The sequence below is a fragment of the Protopterus annectens genome, chromosome 5.part0 (genome assembly GCF_019279795.1).
Source record: "Protopterus annectens isolate FY-2018-M chromosome 5.part0, PAN1.0, whole genome shotgun sequence".
Classification (NCBI taxonomy): Eukaryota; Metazoa; Chordata; order Ceratodontiformes; family Protopteridae; genus Protopterus; species Protopterus annectens.
The window spans coordinates 54,374,028-54,392,058 of NC_056735.1; positions in this window are offsets into that span (position 1 = coordinate 54,374,028).

Genomic DNA, 18,031 nt, shown 5'->3' on the forward strand with positions numbered 1-18,031 from the left:
TGTTAATGGTTGTCCTTATGTGGAATCTGACAACCACATTGGCATTTTCCCTTCTTAGATGACATTAAACTTTATACACAATCAAAGACTAGAAAAGGATTTCCCAATGGGGCTCTTATCTGAAATGTGGAAGCTGAAATTTCTTTGGTGATCAGACCATATGTATGGAAGATGCATTCTGTCTGTCAGCAAAGAAGCTCAGAGGATGATGCATGCGCACGTCACTTTTATAGCCTACATCCAATAGCAGCCTATGTGTGATGTACCATGCACCTTAGGCACTAGCGACCTTTGTATATTGTCCGACGTCAGATCACTTGGCAGGCAATCTCCCTCATGTAAAGTATACTGCAACAGCAGAATAGAAGGACATCAAATAGTCTATTAAATTATTCTCTACCAATTATACATGTTCCACACAGAGTGCCTGTAGTTCTTAGTGAAACCAGTGAATACGATTGTAGAATTGCTTGATGTGATAATAGAGCAGAGATTCTGAAGAATTCTAAATAATGCTAAATAGCACAGCTGCTTTTGTGAAGCAAGACAAAGATAGGATTTGCACAGACCTACAAGACCTGAACAGTTGGGTTCTGAGAGAGCACTACTATTTAAGGGAAGGTAACAAGAAGTTACTACTGTGCATACAGCAAAGCTTTCCTCTGATGTTATCAAGATTTTTTGGATATCAAACTATAATAAGCAAGCCCCAAGATTTGCCCATTCAATGCACCGTTGTGTAGATATAGGTTTCTGAGACTACTGTTTGGTATTTTGTCAACTCCAGAAGTCTTTCAAAATGCTACAACTGATGTGATTAAAAGTCTAGACAATGTTGTCAATATTATTAATGATATTTTACTATAGGGTGTGACAAAACAAAAGCACACAATCAGACTAATTAAGCTGCTATTCAGTTTAAGATTAGAAGGCTTGAAACTGAGCAAAACAGAACACTGGATTGGTGTTTTCTTTTTAAAGCATATATGGATCACCTTTTAACTGCAAATGACTTGCAGATGCTGAAAGGGTACATACCATTGTAAATATGCTAACTCCAACTGACAAATCATCACTAATGTGATTCTTGATGATGGCACAATACCTGTCCAAGTTTATACTACACTCGTCAGATATAACTTACTTCTAAGAAAGATTTACAGGCAACATACAATTTAGGTGTGGTAAAAAAATCAAGTTGGAAGCTTTGAATAGTAACTGGAAGTGGCAACTGCAATACTACTCAGATGTTATGGAACATTACAAGTAGTTGCAAGCAACAAATGCATTGGAGGAATTTTAATTCATGATACAATGTAGATTTAAACCCATTATACACGGATTGAGACTGCAATGTTAGCCACAGACACTGATTGTCATAATACCTTTGATTATATCTATGGTAAGTGTATTAAAGTGGAGACAGATTACAAACAGTTGAAAAACTTTTTCAAGAAATGACTGTGAAAAGTGACAGCTGCAATGAAAAGAATGTTGTGAACACAAGAGAGCACAAGAGGACTAGTGCACTGAAGTACAGTACAAGCCTGGCAAGCTAATGCCTACTGCTGGCATGTTCAGTAGAACTTATCTGAACAAATGCAAGGGAGACTTTCTAGAAGAGAATCTAGAAGTTTGTGGAGTTGCAAAGCATATTACAGTGATATTTGAGAAACTCTAAAAAATGAAAGCAGGTTCAATATATGACACATAAATACAATTATTCTGTAGAGCAACAGTATTAAAGTGGGTAGACATAGCAAAGCAACTTCAAATGCTAATGCTAATCATACCATATCATGTTTGTATAATGTCTCGTATTCAGAAGAGATAAAGGCATAACTTCATCTTATCTAAGGAACCAGATGTAGTTAAAGGTTCGTGAGTATTGCATGGGAAATCCTAAGTACAAAGATCAAGTGAGGGAAAGTATACATTGGAATGGTACAATAGTCCAAATCAAAAAGATTGTGCACAATTTCATACTTTGTAGCATGAATATTAACCAAAACAAAGAAAAAATTATTCCTCATGAAATATTGAGACTGTTGTTGTTGAACGTAGGAACTAAGTTGTTTCAGCATAATAACTGTAACACCTACCTATGTCTTGTCTGCTATTTAAAATAATGTGTTCAAGTCAGGGATATGACAACCTCATCAGTAACTAATGTGCTTAAGGCAGTGTTTGCAAGTTATGGACTAATGAAACAGAGGTATGTGAGGATGCTCTTTGTAGACTTTAGTTCAGCTTTTAACACAGTTATATCAGACAGACTGTGACTTTCAGAACCTACCTGTGGTTGTATTAAAGGTTTTTTTTTATTAACTGTGCTCAGATGGTTAGACTAGGCCCATACCATTCCTCCACTCTCAGGCTATACACTGCTGTCTCACAAGGCTGTATACTCTTTACACCCATTACTGTGCCCCCTCTCATTCTACTAATACCATCATTAAGTCTGCAGAAGACACCACAGTGGTTGGACTTATTTCAGGAGGAGATGAGACAGCATATAGAGATGAAGTTCAAAGACTGGCTGCATGGTGTACTGAGAACCACCTTGCCCTGAGCTCTGCCAGAACAAAAGAACTCATACAGATTTTTTTGATATATGGTTTTGGACATTTTGGGCCAGCTTTGACCAAAGCTGTAAGTGCTTTTTAAGAACTATCTTTCATTTAATTTTTCTGTTCCTATCTGTCTTGCTAAGAGCAACATATTTTTGCATGCCTCACTTGCAAATAAAGCCATGCAGAATGTGGACAATTTGATGGTTAAGACTGTTTCTGTGATTACTATTGAACTGAAAACAAAATATGTAGAAATGCAATGAACAAAGTGCAGTCCTTAACATAAATTATCTACAAAATACTTCATTTTTTTACAGTGTTTGCTGTGCACTTTAAATGGTGTGTGTGTGTGTGTGTGTATAGAGCAAAGTATACACAACCCAGTGACTGATTATAAATAAATAAGTATATACATAAACAAACAAGTGACACACCAGCATTTTTCCCCTGTGAGGTTTGTGTTACAGGCAAGGTTCTGCACTAATTACAGAAATAGTTTGAAACAGCACTTATACTGCAAAACTTCTGCATTGTGCAGTTGATAGTCTGTGAACTATAATCCCTTGCAGTCTTAAAAGGGTACTGCTGACTTCTGATATAATGCCAAGCTAGTCAGCAGCAGAGGTTTTCCCTCCTCTTGAAATAAAGGAAAAGTTTGGAAAAATATCCCAGCTTGCACAATCTACCATTATTATCAACATTTAAAGATCAGACATTACAAAATCCATGACAAAAGGCAAGAAAAGGCATGAGAACATTGCACAAAATGAAAAGAATAACTCCAGGTATGGGCAAGGAAGCCCAATTTGGCATGGAGAAAGACGCATGAGCCGACACACCAGCACGCAGATATGGACACTCCAGATGTCCGTGAGAAACTAGATAAAGTGCATAGTGAAGTGTTAAACATGAGAGGGACATTAGAGCACAGTATATTAGAAAAACTGGTAAAAGGTTAGAAGAAATGGAAAGTGCATTCTCCATACAATTTGATGATACTGAAATGCAGAAATGAATGGACAGCACATATGCTGCCAAAATGGCTGGGCTGGAAACTTCGCAAGAAGATTTGAAGGAATAACTAATGGAAATCAATATTAGAGAAAGGAGGATGAATTTACACTTTGCCTATATTTGGAAACAGTGGAGGACAATGGCTGTTTTCAACTTATGGTCAAACAATGAAACGGGCTGGTTTCCCACAAGAGGAAGTTCTGATTAGAGCATATAGGGTCTTTATGGCAAGTGGTTTGTCAGCTACATTAGCCAGATCTACAATAATTAAACTACAGAATTGCCAGTTAAAGGAGAAAATATCAGTGCTGGGGCAAAAAGGGAAGGTACTCAATGCTGCTGAGAGAAGAATTTTCACTGGCCATGACCTCGCAGTGGGGACTAAGTAAAAAAGGAACACATTTCTGTCCTTATTCAAAGGCTGCCAGCAATCAAGGCTGAAATTTCTGATCCTGTTTCCAGCTCAATTCATAGTTTTTTTCTTTCCAACTAGCCCAAATACTTTCATGGAAGCAGGAATGGCAAAAGACAAGCTGGAAGGATATTGACATTTTGTCCCTCAAGGTGGAATGAGAGAAAAAGGTGAAGAACTACCATGAAGATCATGAATGGTGGGCTGGAGATGGTCATTCAAGCCTTTCTCTGTCTGTTGCTGGAAGATTTAGCAGAGGGAGACAAAAAAAAACTCTAAGTCTAAGGGGGCAGTCTTCTGACAGAAGGCAACAAAACTGTACATAAACAGACTGAGGAAACTTTGAAGGAAGAGAATTAATGGAAAACTGAGACAGTGGTATACATAAGTGAGTGAAATGGTTCGACAGTATGCAGGCATTGACCGCAAGCTTGGTATGACATTTTTTAACAGTTCAGAAACAGACAATAAACAGGAAGGTGGAACATGCAGGGTTTTAATGTAACTGTGATTGTTGAAATAATATGCAAGGAAGTATTAGGTTTGTTTGAGTTCAAGCTTGCATTTTTAACATTCATTTAATGGGAAAGAGCTTGTAAATATAGTACGGTACTGTGCCTTAGCACAGGGGAGGAGAAGGTGATTAAGTTGTAAAACAAGTGTTCGTCCAGTGGTTGAACCAGTGGCCTAGAACATTTGTAGGAGGGATCTGCTCTAATGGATTAAATATGTAAGATCCAAGGCATCCACAAGGGTAATGTAGATTAATTTTCGACCTACAAAGGTGCAACTAAATATAAATAAAATTTCTTCATCTATGCTTTATATGAGTTGGGGCAGGAAATAGAGAGGCGTATATGATTACATCAGAAGTGGGTGGGTGGTGTAAAATAGAAATCGATGAGAAAGTGTCACCACATAAAGCATTTTCTCCACAAAGGGATATTATGAGTAGTTAAAACAGTAGACAGGGGTACTAGGTGGTGGAAGACCCAAAGCATTAAGACAGGGAAAGGTAAGGATCAAATAGAGAAATTATATTATGAAAGAATATATGCTAAAGTGCGAGATTGCATCAACATAAAAGTAGTAATAGTTGGCTAGAAATTCAGAAGGTATTTCAAAGTAGGAGAAAGAGTAAGAGAGAAATTACTATTACTGACATCAAAATTGAACATAAGACATTTGAAAGTTAAGTATGAGGGTAGGGTGGGGATATTGTACATGGCTATTGGTTCATTTAAATAAGTTTACTTATTCGCTACTGGGTGATAAACATTTTAGAAGAAAATACTCATTTAAAAATATCATGCAAGACCCAGCAGTTCGTGAGGCCTAGTCAACTATATGAAGCAAACAGGGTAAAGCAGGGAATTTGAATATACAATGGATGATGTTAAGGTTACCAACTTGGATCGTAAGTGGCTTGAAATATCAAAACAAAACCTTCAGAATAGTAGAGTGACCTAAATGCAGTGAAGCAAGAATGATAACGCAGAGACCTAATTGAAAGAGCTTGAGACCATCATGAAAAGGGGATGTAAAGATGGATTCTACATGAATGCAGCAGAAGGAAGGAAGAGAGGGGTGATTATGTGAATGAAAGGAACAATAGCTTGTCAACTAGAAGAATGGATTGTGAAAGGGAGAGAAAGATAAGTGTTAGCAAGGGGGCAACTGGGAGAGCAAAAGACTTACTTGAGGAAATTTTTTATTTACCGCCTATACTCCAAGGGAAGGAGATGAAGAACATATTATTAAAATGATAGAGCTTATGCAGGGAGTGTAATTTTAACAAGAGATTGGAATATGGAAACTTCTAGAGAAGATGTAACAGGTACACTGAGGAAACACAAGTTGAAATTAGAAGGAAGATTATCGAGAAGTATAAAGAAAACTTGGGGTTGCTGTGGTGCTTGCATTAAATACAGAGTTCTGTAGTCAGTGTACTTAGGTAGGGTTCTGATCTCACTGCAGACAACTGGTGTGTGTGTGTGTGTGTGTGTGTGTGTGTGTGTGTGTGTGTGTGTGTGTGTGTGTGTGTGTGTGTGTGTGTGTGTTTGTGTGTGTGTGTGTGTGTGTGTGTGTGTGTGTGTGCACTTGCTTGACATTAGACAGAGCATTTGGGACACTGCTATTACCATCTTCCTCGCACGAGACTCTGTTGATGTCATCAGCTATAGCTGATTTGCAGATGTGCAGTATTTCCATCAGGGCAGGGTCAGAGACTGAACTTTAGTCCAGGCACAAGTCATATTATGCTGTATGATACAGATTACAGTGACAGGGCTTTCAGTCTATCCACAGACATCATGGCATGGTTTGTAGGCCCTGTATTTTCTTGGTGAGAAACACCTGTGGTATCTCCAGCTGCTACAGGTGTGTGATGAGGTACATGCATTGTACTAATAGTGTTCTAATGAGGGTCAAGTACAGTGCTGTTATAACATGTTCAGATCTGGATATGATGGCCTTACCTATGAAGTGCATGACATAGCGTTTCCATACCAATGTGGAAACTTGGTGGTAGAAATTCAGATTGCTATTTAGCTGTGTTCCCAGGTCTTGCATCCCTGGATTTGAACATAGCGGGGTGTTGTTAGTACTTTAATTAGTGGGCAATTGCACTATGAAGAAGGCAAAAATAAGTATACATTTTTGCATTTATTTTTAGACTGTGTAGCTTTGACACCAACCATTTGTCTGTGCTAGGCCATTCTGTAATGTGTTAACATCATTGGAGGACTCAGTGATTGCACCCAATATGCAATAATCAGCAAACTTGTAAGCCAAAGACCATATACTTTAGCCTGGACTGCCAAGAAGTAGATTCCAAACAGTAAAGGTCACAGCACAGTTCCTTGTGATATGTCAGTAGTGATAGCTCTACTGGCAGAGGTTGATTCACTAGCTTTCACAGTATGTGTTCTGTCAGTCAGTCAACTGACTAACCATTTAGTGATTTAAGGGTTAATCCCCAGCTGGAAGACTTTCTCAATGATACCTGAGTGGGGGATTGTGTCATAACCCTAGATCAGATCAAGATGGGCAGTATTACCTTCATCTAGGCCTAGCACACAGAATCAAATGGCTATGGCAATATCACAGATCACCTATAGCATGAATCAGAACATACACCTACCTGGCATGGTTGAATCCACACTTCAACATACCCTCCATGTGGAATATATTTCTGTAGAAGGGTGTACATCAACATGCATCCATCTGAATGGGGGGGGGGGACAGCACATGATGCATGCATGCGTAAACACATCCTGACTCTCCTCATCTGTGAGGTAGACCAACATGCAATCATGGATCTTTTCTAAATGGACACTGGTAATATCCTGGCTGTGTGCAAAAGATATGCATGATTTTTTAATGGTACATCCATGTCTGTTACATCTGTTAGATGTCCTCAAGGTTTACCTTCATAAGTGCATTATGCACTTGTGCAACTCCACTTTGTGTGAAAGGAGGTTTGCAAAGGTGCAAAACCTCGACAAAAAATTGTCCGAATGTGCAATGGGCGAATGCACATTGGCATTCGCTCACTGCAGATTCGACATTGTGGGTGCGGATTGCTCTGTAATGGGGATTGAGAAATGATCTCATTCCCCACTGTAGTGCGATCTCGGAGTTGGAATATTAAAGTAGGGGGGTGGGGGTGCCATTACGATGTGTCTTCGACATTTTAGTTCGAAAGTCAGCAAATCAGCTATTCGATTTGTTGACTTTCGAACGTCTGAGAATGCCTAAGTTTGAATTTTGCACATTTGGTTCATCTAAATGCGCGATCGATATTGTCCATTATGACAATATGAAGGTAAACCGTCCTCAAGAATGTAATCAAGGGCATGCATTATGATAACACGACCATCTTATGGAACTTGACCAGGTCAAAGCATTTGATACAAGTCCACACTGAGGTGTTAACTCAACACTGTCACACGTGGCCATAAACACCTACTGTATATCACCAAGTGGGTAGACCACTGAATCACATATGTGACATCTAAATATGTTCATATGTGTGAAGTGGCTTATATTTTGAGTCCATTGATCAGGTTCATACATCAGGGCTTTGTGCTAGACCATCTCCTGTCTATTATTTAAGTCACAGACATCAAGAATAACATACACATCCTGTGTTCAAACAGCTGTCTGGAGGACTGCAGATTGTGGGCAATCATTGACTCCAGCTGTGATATTAGTATAATGCAGACAGTATCAACACTTACGAAAGATTGCTGGCACAGTCATGACAACACATAATATGAAACAAAAACATGGGGAGATGTGTTATGTTATGAAAACAAATGCATAACCCAATGATAATACAGGCATCACACCCTGTTAACAGACCAAGTGGTATGTGAGCTATGCCCTGGGATAGATGGCATGTGGAACATCCAATGCCTCTATAATTGCAGCCTTCATCACACCAAGAACTGAGTGCAATGCACCCTTCATCATGTACCCCTATACACATCTTACACTGATGTGTAACTGACATGTACTACCTTTGCCACAGTGAGCTGTCACACATCTTATTGGCCATACTTGGGTATTCTTTTTGTAGCATAACCATTACTGTCTGATGGTGCAGAACCACCATCAAAGTGTTATACCAGATGGACCTGTGATACCTGTCCTGGTGATTGTACATACATACATAGTTTGACAACATTGATGGCATGGGTTACCTTCGTGACAGTGTGGATTGTGATATATATATATATATATATATATATATATATATATATATATATATATATATATATATATGCCATGCGCACCAGTCAACAAGCCTGGATTGATCATAATGTCACTTACAGGTATAGCAGTATCCCTCCTAACACCTGCAGTGTATGTTACAGTGTAAGGACAGTATGCTTGATTACCATCATAGATTGCTGACATGTCATAATAATTGTACACGTGTTTTCATGCAGAACCACCTATGATCACTCAGAATCATGTATGTTATGTCACAGACATGAAAATACCCTTGGTGTTATTCTGATATTATCCATGATTGTGAGTGATTATTCTGATATTGTCCATGATTGTGAGTGATTATTCTGATATTATCCATGATTGTGAGTGATTATTCTGATATTGTCCATGATTGTGAGTGATTATTCTGATATTATCCGTGATTGTGAGTGATTATTCTGATATTGTCCATGATTGTGAGTGATTATTCTGATATTGTCCATGATTGTGAGTGCTTCTGTTTACTGTTGTCCATGAGCCTGTAACTGGGTCCCACTTGATGGAGACCTCCGCTGACATCACAGTCATATTTGGGCAAATCAGTTTGCACAGCTTCACATTAATAACATCCCTGATAGATGTCCTCTCTATTGTTCATGTCAGGATGCTTGTATCACAAATACATCTTCTCCATTGTTATGCCACCTTGTTTGACAGTCACATAATATACATTTGCACTGGGCAGTTCATACTGTACCATGTTGATATGTGATTAGTGTTCCTGCTACAACTGTCTTCCATTTACATGCCCTCATCTACTATACATTGTGATGTTTCACCTGTCCTCTTTCCCTGTGTTCATTTCTGCAATTCATCAGTGTGGCCCTATTCAATATGCACACTTCCCTGATTAAATAAATAAAATAAATAAAAATAATCATTTAACATTTGTTTACTGGGAAAGTCCGACTGGACACAGGTCCTTTTTCAGCAGATGCCCGGGGAGAAAAGCTCCATGAGTAACAGTAAATTTTCATGCACACATTAGAATTATCAATAAAGTATAAAGTAAACAAAATGTAGTATACATAAGAACATACAAATTTGTTACATCTTGACAACAAAACCTAGGCTTTGAACATAGCTAATACTATTTGTAGGTATGACGTATGTCAAGATATTAGGTTAAGACAGGTCGGTAGGAACAAAGGATTACACACCGGGGGAGAAGTTGGATATGTTTAGGGTATTTTGTGATGTATCAGAGCATTCACGAGGGGTTAGTACAGGAACATAGCCACTTATTAGATAAGCTTTAAGTGATGGATTAAAGTGGTTAGTGGATGAGATTGAAAGAATGGATTTAGGAATGGAGTTCCATATATGAGATATATAGCTGGAAAATAAAGATTCCCCTTCAGTGATGTTGGCCTTGGATATGGTGAGTAAGTCCTTATTGTTAGAATGAAATGGTCTGCTGGAACTGTAAGGAAGGATGAGATTTTGTAGTGCAGGGGTTCTATTTGCTTGTGTTACAATTTTGTGAGTTAACAGTTGGTTGTAAAGTATAATGTTGGGAAGCTCAAGCCAGTCTAGTATTCTTAAAGTTGTACAATGATGTGTTCTATATGGGCAGTCAGATGCAAACTTAGCAATTTTATTATAACATGCTTCTAGCTTAGATAAGTCAGTTTTCCTTAGATTACTTCTCATTCAAAAAATCCCTTCACTCACACCTAATTTCCCAGTGGGAATGATCCTGCTCCCACCCAACATAATCTCCTCATACTGAGAATTTTCACTTCTCCTCCACTATTCATAATGAGAATTTCTACTTACTCTCCTAAACTCATAGATCTTGCTCTTGCTTGTATTAGCTTTTTCTGAATACTTAAAGGTACCTTAGTGTAAATATACCCTCTGATGGAAAAGGTTCGCTGTTTCTATATTGAAAGGTTCTATGTCAGCTCATATACCTTTCTCTTGATTGTATTAAGCTACTCATCCTGAATGTATGAAAGATATCTCCAGTGTAACCCACCCTAAGTTGTAAAAGCCTCTCAGTTTCTATATTGTAAATTGTTTTCAGCAATACAAGATTGTAATATTTGTATATGTTTGTACACTAGTCTACTGTATTTCCAAGTCCATAGGAATTGTATAATTTAAACTAAATACCTTATTGTAACCTTGCTAATTGTTTTTGGAGCTTTTCTTCCCAGGACTCCATTGAAAACGGGTTCTTTTGGCCCAGTGGACTATCCTGGTAAACCAACTGCAAATAAATAAATAAATAAATAAATTAGTTAAAATTGGAGAGGCATATAGTAGAGTGGAGAGCAGATGGGTTTGTGCTCATGTAACTTTGGTCATTGTGGTCGGGAACCTTTTGTGCCTATATAGACTTCCAAGTTTCTTATGGACTTTTTTATAGTTAGGGAGACATGCAAGTCAAATTTTAGGGTATTGTTTATTTCCACTCCAAGAAGCTTTGTATGGCTTGTTGGGGAGATCACAGTATTGTTTTGGCTATTATGTTAAATGTTGGGAATGAGATAGATGTCTTGTTAGGTTGGAAGAGTAATAATTTAGTTTTGTTTGGGTTCAGGATTAGATAGGCATTGGCTAACCATGTCTCAACAGAAGTGAAAGATTCCTGTGTTTGAGAATGAAGAGCTGATAGAGAAGTGGCAGCACAGATAAGTGTTGAATCATCTGCGTTACTGTATTATAGAAACATGTGGAGTAACTGTGTGTAGATTATTAGTCACAGATAAGTGTTGAATCATCTGCAGACTGTATTATAGAACCACGTGGAGTAGCTGTGTGTAGATTATTAGTCACAGACAAGTGTGGAATCATCTGCGGACTGTATTATAGAACCATGAGGAGTAGGTGTGTGTAGATTATTAGTCACAGATACGTGTTGAATCATCTGCATACTGTATTATAGAACCATGTGGAGTAGCTGTGTGTAGATTATTAGTCACAGATAAGTGTTGAATCATCTGCGGACTGTATTATAGAACCATGTGGAGTAGGTGTGTGTAGATTATTAGTCACAGATACGTGTTGAATCATACTGTATTATAGAACCATGTGGAGTAAATGTGTGTAGATTATTAGTCACAGATAAGTGTTGAATCATCTGCAGACTGTATTATAGAACCATGTGGAGTAGCTGTGTGTAGATTATTAGTCACAGATAAGTGTTGAATCATCTGCAGACTGTATTATAGAACCATGTGGAGTAGGTGTGTGTAGATTATTAGTCACAGATACGTGTTGAATCATACTGTATTATAGAACCATGTGGAGTAAATGTGTGTAGATTATTAGTCACAGATAAGTGTTGAATCATCTGCAGACTGTATTATAGAACCATGTGGAGTAAATGTGTGTAGATTATTAGTCACAGATAAGTGTTGAATCATCTGCAGACTGTATTAAAGAACCATGTGGAGTAGGTGTGTAGATTATTAGTCACAGATAAGTGTTGAATCATCTGCATACTGTATTATAGAACCATGTGGAGTAGCTGTGTGTAGATTATTAGTCACAGATAAGTGTTGAATCATCTGCAGACTGTATTATAGAACCATGTGGAGTAAATGTGTGTAGATTATTAGTCACAGATAAGTGTTGAATCATCTGCAGACTGTATTAAAGAACCATGTGGAGTAGGTGTGTAGATTATTAGTCACAGATAAGTGTTGAATCATCTGCATACTGTATTATAGAACCATGTGGAGTAGCTGTGTGTAGATTATTAGTCACAGATAAGTGTTGAATCATCTGCAGACTGTATTATAGAACCATGTGGAGTAAATGTGTGTAGATTATTAGTCACAGATAATTGTTAAATCATCTGCAGACTGTATTATAGAACAATGTGGAGTAGTGTGTAGATTATTAGTCACAGATAAGTGTTGAATCATCTGCATACTGTATTATAGAACCATGTGGAGTAGCTGTGTGTAGATTATTAGTCACAGATAAGTGTTGAATCATCTGCAGACTGTATTATAGAACCATGTGGAGTAAATGTGTGTAGATTATTAGTCACAGATAAGTGTTGAATCATCTGCAGACTGTATTAAAGAACCATGTGGAGTAGGTGTGTAGATTATTAGTCACAGATAAGTGTTGAATCATCTGCATACTGTATTATAGAACCATGTGGAGTAGGTGTGTAGATTATTAGTCACAGATAAGTGTTGAATCATCTGCATACTATATTATAGAACCATGTGGAGTAGCTGTGTGTAGATTATTAGTCACAGATAAGTATTGAATCATCTGCAGACTGTATTATAGAACCATGTGGAGTAGCTGTGTGTAGATTATTAGTCAGAGATAAGTGTTGAATCATCTGCATCCTTTATTATAGAACCATGTGGAGTAGCTGTGTGTAGATTATTAGTCACAGATAAGTGTTGAATCATCTGCATACTGTATTATAGAACCATGTGGAGTAGGTGTGTGTAGATTATTAGTCACAGATAAGTGTTAAATCATCTGCATACTGTATTATAGAACCATGTGGAGTAGCTGTGTGTAGATTATTAGTCACAGATAAGTGTTGAATCATCTGCATACTGTATTATAGAACCATGTGGAGTAGCTGTGTGTAGATTATTAGTCACAGATAAGTGTTGAATCATCTGCAGACTGTATTATAGAACCATGTGGAGTAGCTGTGTGTAGATTATTAGTCACAGATAAGTGTTGAATCATCTGCAGACTGTATTATAGAACCATGTGGAGTAGGTGTGTAGATTATTAGTCACAGATAAGTGTTGAATCATCTGCATACTGTATTATAGAACCATGTGGAGTAGCTGTGTGTAGATTATTAGTCACAGATAAGTGTTGAATCATCTGCATACTGTATTATAGAACCATGTGGAGTAGCTGTGTGTAGATTATTAGTCACAGATAAGTGTTGAATCATCTGCAGACTGTATTATAGAACCATGTGGAGTAGCTGTGTGTAGATTATTAGTCACAGATAAGTGTTGAATCATCTGCATACTGTATTATAGAACCATGTGGAGTAGCTGTGTGTAGATTATTAGTCACAGATAAGTGTTGAATCATCTGCATACTGTATTATAGAACCATGTGGAGTAGCTGTGTGTAGATTATTAGTCACAGATAAGTGTTGAATCATCTGCAGACTGTATTATAGAACCATGTGGAGTAGCTGTGTAGATTATTAGTCACAGATAAGTGTTGAATCATCTGCATACTGTATTATAGAACCATGTGGAGTAGCTGTGTGTAGATTATTAGTCACAGATAAGTGTTGAATCATCTGCATACTGTATTATAGAACCATGTGGAGTAGCTGTGTGTAGATTATTAGTCACAGATAAGTGTTGAATCATCTGCATACTGTATTATAGAACCATGTGGAGTAGCTGTGTGTAGATTATTAGTCACAGATAAGTGTTGAATCATCTGCATACTGTATTATAGAACCATGTGGAGTAGCTGTGTGTAGATTATTAGTCACAGATAAGTGATTAATCATCTGCAGACTGTATTATAGAACCATGTGGAGTAGCTGTGGGTAGATTATTAGTAAAGAGGGAGGAAAGGAGAGGGTCCAAGATAGATCCTTGGGGGACACCAATGGATAAAGGAAGGCATGGAGATAGGTCACCCTGCCATAGAACAGATTGTTGACAGATAAATAGCTATGAAACCATGCTGTGGCAGATGGTGAGAAGGATAGTTCAGTTAGTACACATCTATTAGTTTGGAATGGGACACCATATCAAAAGCTTTTGATAGGTCTAGAAAGAGGGCAGATACAAAGTTGTTGTTATTCCTTTGATGGTTTATGGTATTAGTGAAGGATAATAGAGCTGTAGTGGTACTATGTGATGGGCGAAACCCACGATGAGTGTTTACGAGAAGGTTATTTGTTAGTAATAATTTCATGACCTGGAGATGAATACACCTTTCAAGTAGCTTAGAATAGCAATTGGCTGTTAGTTTGTCAGTTCTGTGGAAGGTCCCCCTTTATGAAGTGGGATTACATGGGAAATTTCCACAGATGAGAGACCTTGTTTTCGAGAATGGATCTGTTTATAAGAATTGATACTGGGAAGGTTATAGATTCAGCTGCAATGTTGAGGTATTCACTGGGTAAGTTATCTTTGCCAAGTGTAGTAGGTTTTAGTTTCTGTAGTAGTTTTTTTATAGTGGCTGTAGGAACTGGGGAGAAAGAGAACGAGGCATTGCTAGTTGTAGGCTTGGCTGGTTTGGTACCAGGAGTAGGGGTTTGCTGTTTGAAAAGGGCAGTTATAGATTCAGTAAAATGTTTGTTAAAAATGGTAGCTATCCTATCAGAATTGTTGTGGATGTTTGGCGTTGGTGTAGTAGATTTTCTTAGGTGAAGGATTGAGTTTATAGCCGGTCAGAATTTTTGAGGGGTATTTTGATATGTGTTTTGATCCTGTTTTATTCATTTTTTTGCCCTATTTCTAATTTCTTGATACTGTTGTTTAGAAACTACTGCGTTAGTCTTATGCCATAGTTCCCAGGTTTTATCTATACTTTTCTGAAGGGCCCTAGTGTCTCTGCTTAGCCAGTGGGCATAGTTTGATTTTACTCTGATGGTTCTAACAGGGGCATGTGCATTTAATATATCTAAGAAAGATTTATTAAAGTGGTTCACTGCATCATCTAGGTCAAGGTATTTGAGTGGAGTCCAATTGGACCTTTGTAGGTCAGCTAGGAAGTTGTCAAGATTAAAGTTATGTTTTTTTCTGGGTTGTTTAAATATAGTAGGTTTTGGTGGGAATATGTGTTGTCGTATAAGAAATGTGGGTAGGTGGTCGCTCAGACCATCAGGAAGGCATCCTGATTGGAATGAGTGAGAGGAGTTATTTAATAATATCCAGTCCAAGGTGGATTGCTTTTTACTAGCTTTATCTATTCGGGTAGGTTATTTTACATGACAGTCCATGTACCATTACAGATCATTTACACAACTTTTGTAAAGAATGCCTGAAATGGTATTGCACAATAGTCTATACTATATGCAAACATATTTGGATTATCAATATGAATGGGTAGCAGCTAAAGTTATGAGATTTAATTATGACAAATGTACCAGTTTACATTTTGGGTACCTTGGATAATCATATTTGTGCCTCTTCTAAAGTGATAGAAGATCTAGGTACCATGGTAGATACTAATTTGAAGTTAATGTGACAAATATAATATGGAAATGTTATGATCTTATTAGGAATATCCTTTGTTGTTTCACAAGCTGAGACAGACAGGTGTTTTTTTAAAGAGTTATTTAATAAGACTTATTATTGAATATGGGGGATCACTGTGTATGATGAATGTTTCTCAACTAATGAAGTTGGAACATATTCAGAAAACATTAACTAGACAGATAGATGGCTGTAACAATTTACATTACAAAGAAAGATTGGAACACTTGTCTTTGTATGCTCTGGCTTATGCATTTTAAGAGGTGATATGATTATGATATACAAGTGTCTTAAGAATAACTTTTGCTGCTATTTTAGATATTAATTTTGTTGATCATGATATTAGTACTAGAAACAGAAACCTAGAAGTAAGGCAACCCACTATTAATTCAAGTTTAAAGAGCTCTTTCTTTCAGAATAGGCCAGGCCAGATTTTAAATTTATTACCTGTGAGACAACTAATACTGGCAAGTGATTTACCTATTTTTAAACAAGATTTAGACCATTTGTTTTCTTAGTTTTTATTCTCTTCGGTGATGTCCTTAAGGCAAACTTTAAATTGGCCACTGCAGGCCCTAAATATATTAATTAACTCACAGATACATCCAAGGATCCAACCAAAGTATAAGGAAGCAGCAGATACAAGCCAAACTCAATAAGAATACAGGCTTTTATTAGGTGAGCGCTTTTGTGGTGTAACAACACTACTTCAGACCTTTAAACAATACTACAATCACACATTTTATATAGCAAGCATTTAAAAACAGCCTATCAACAGGTCTCTCATTAAACAATTAAAATCTTACTAACATTCTAAAAACTTTAAAGTGACACTACATCCAACATATAGCTTCAGAAACTATAAACGCATCTATGGAATACTGGCTAAACATTGACCTCACCCATACAGCCTTTTTATTCAGTACCACACTGACAAACCTTCCAACAGTGCAGAATCTACCTGAGGAAATATAAAGGTGTTAATAGCTTAATGCCAGGAGTATAAACAAAAAGTTCCCCTCCCTCTAAGCTCTCCTCACCTTGGAGAATGCAGACATCTGTGCAGTTACTGAGCCATTGTTTATAGCCACAGACAGCGCCCCAGCAGTGTAAGGTTTCAATACCTTCCACACATTTAGGCAAGAAACTGCACAGATGGAGACTAAAACTGGAGGTGCCCAGGATAATGTACTGGAGTTTCTCCATATCCAGATTACCATAGACAAAGTTCTATACCATATCCTAACAAACTATAGGTCCCATAACACCCACAGCTGATACTTAGACTTAATGGTGACACTCACCATTCAACTAAGTGCCCTACTCATGGGAGGCTTTAATTATCCCTTGATAAACTGGGAATCCTACATGGCCCCAGATTTGCAAAAACAGAAATTCCTAGACTTTGAAAACACAAACACCTTGGAACAGTTAGCGCACATTGGACCTGGTACTCACAAATATAGGGGAATGCTGCAACTCCCCACTCCACCCCAGTGTTGTGCCCTGTCTGGTAAAGTCAGACCACAGACCAGTCTGTTTCAAAATAAGAATCAGTTCTGTAACCCCAGCAAGCCGTGCAGTAGTTAGAAATTCCTCCAAGGCAAGCTATTTTTTTAATAAGTCATAACACAGATAACGCAGCAGCCTATGTGGAATTATTCATAGAAGCTATTTACAAGCATGTCAGTTATTGCATATAGGTTATTATATCAGAAGTAAGTCCAAGATTAACTCAAAAAACAAACTACCCTAGTGGAATCCAGGTATTACAACAAACGGAAAAGGGTCATAGCTAAAATTAGGAAATGTAACACCAAAAAAGATAAAAACTGTCTCATAAAGTAAACAGGCAACTAAGAGGACTAATTAAGTCCAACAAAGCAAATATTGGGGGGGGGTGGATAGAATCCCAAATTGAGGACAACACCAAGGCTTTCTTTAGCTATATCTGAAACTTCAAAGGGTGCAAAGGTGTAAGTTAGGAGCAATCATAGAAATCCCCAAAATACTAATATCTTACATGATGATGTAATATGGACATATTACTAGTGCTAAAGCCACCACTTAAAACTTAA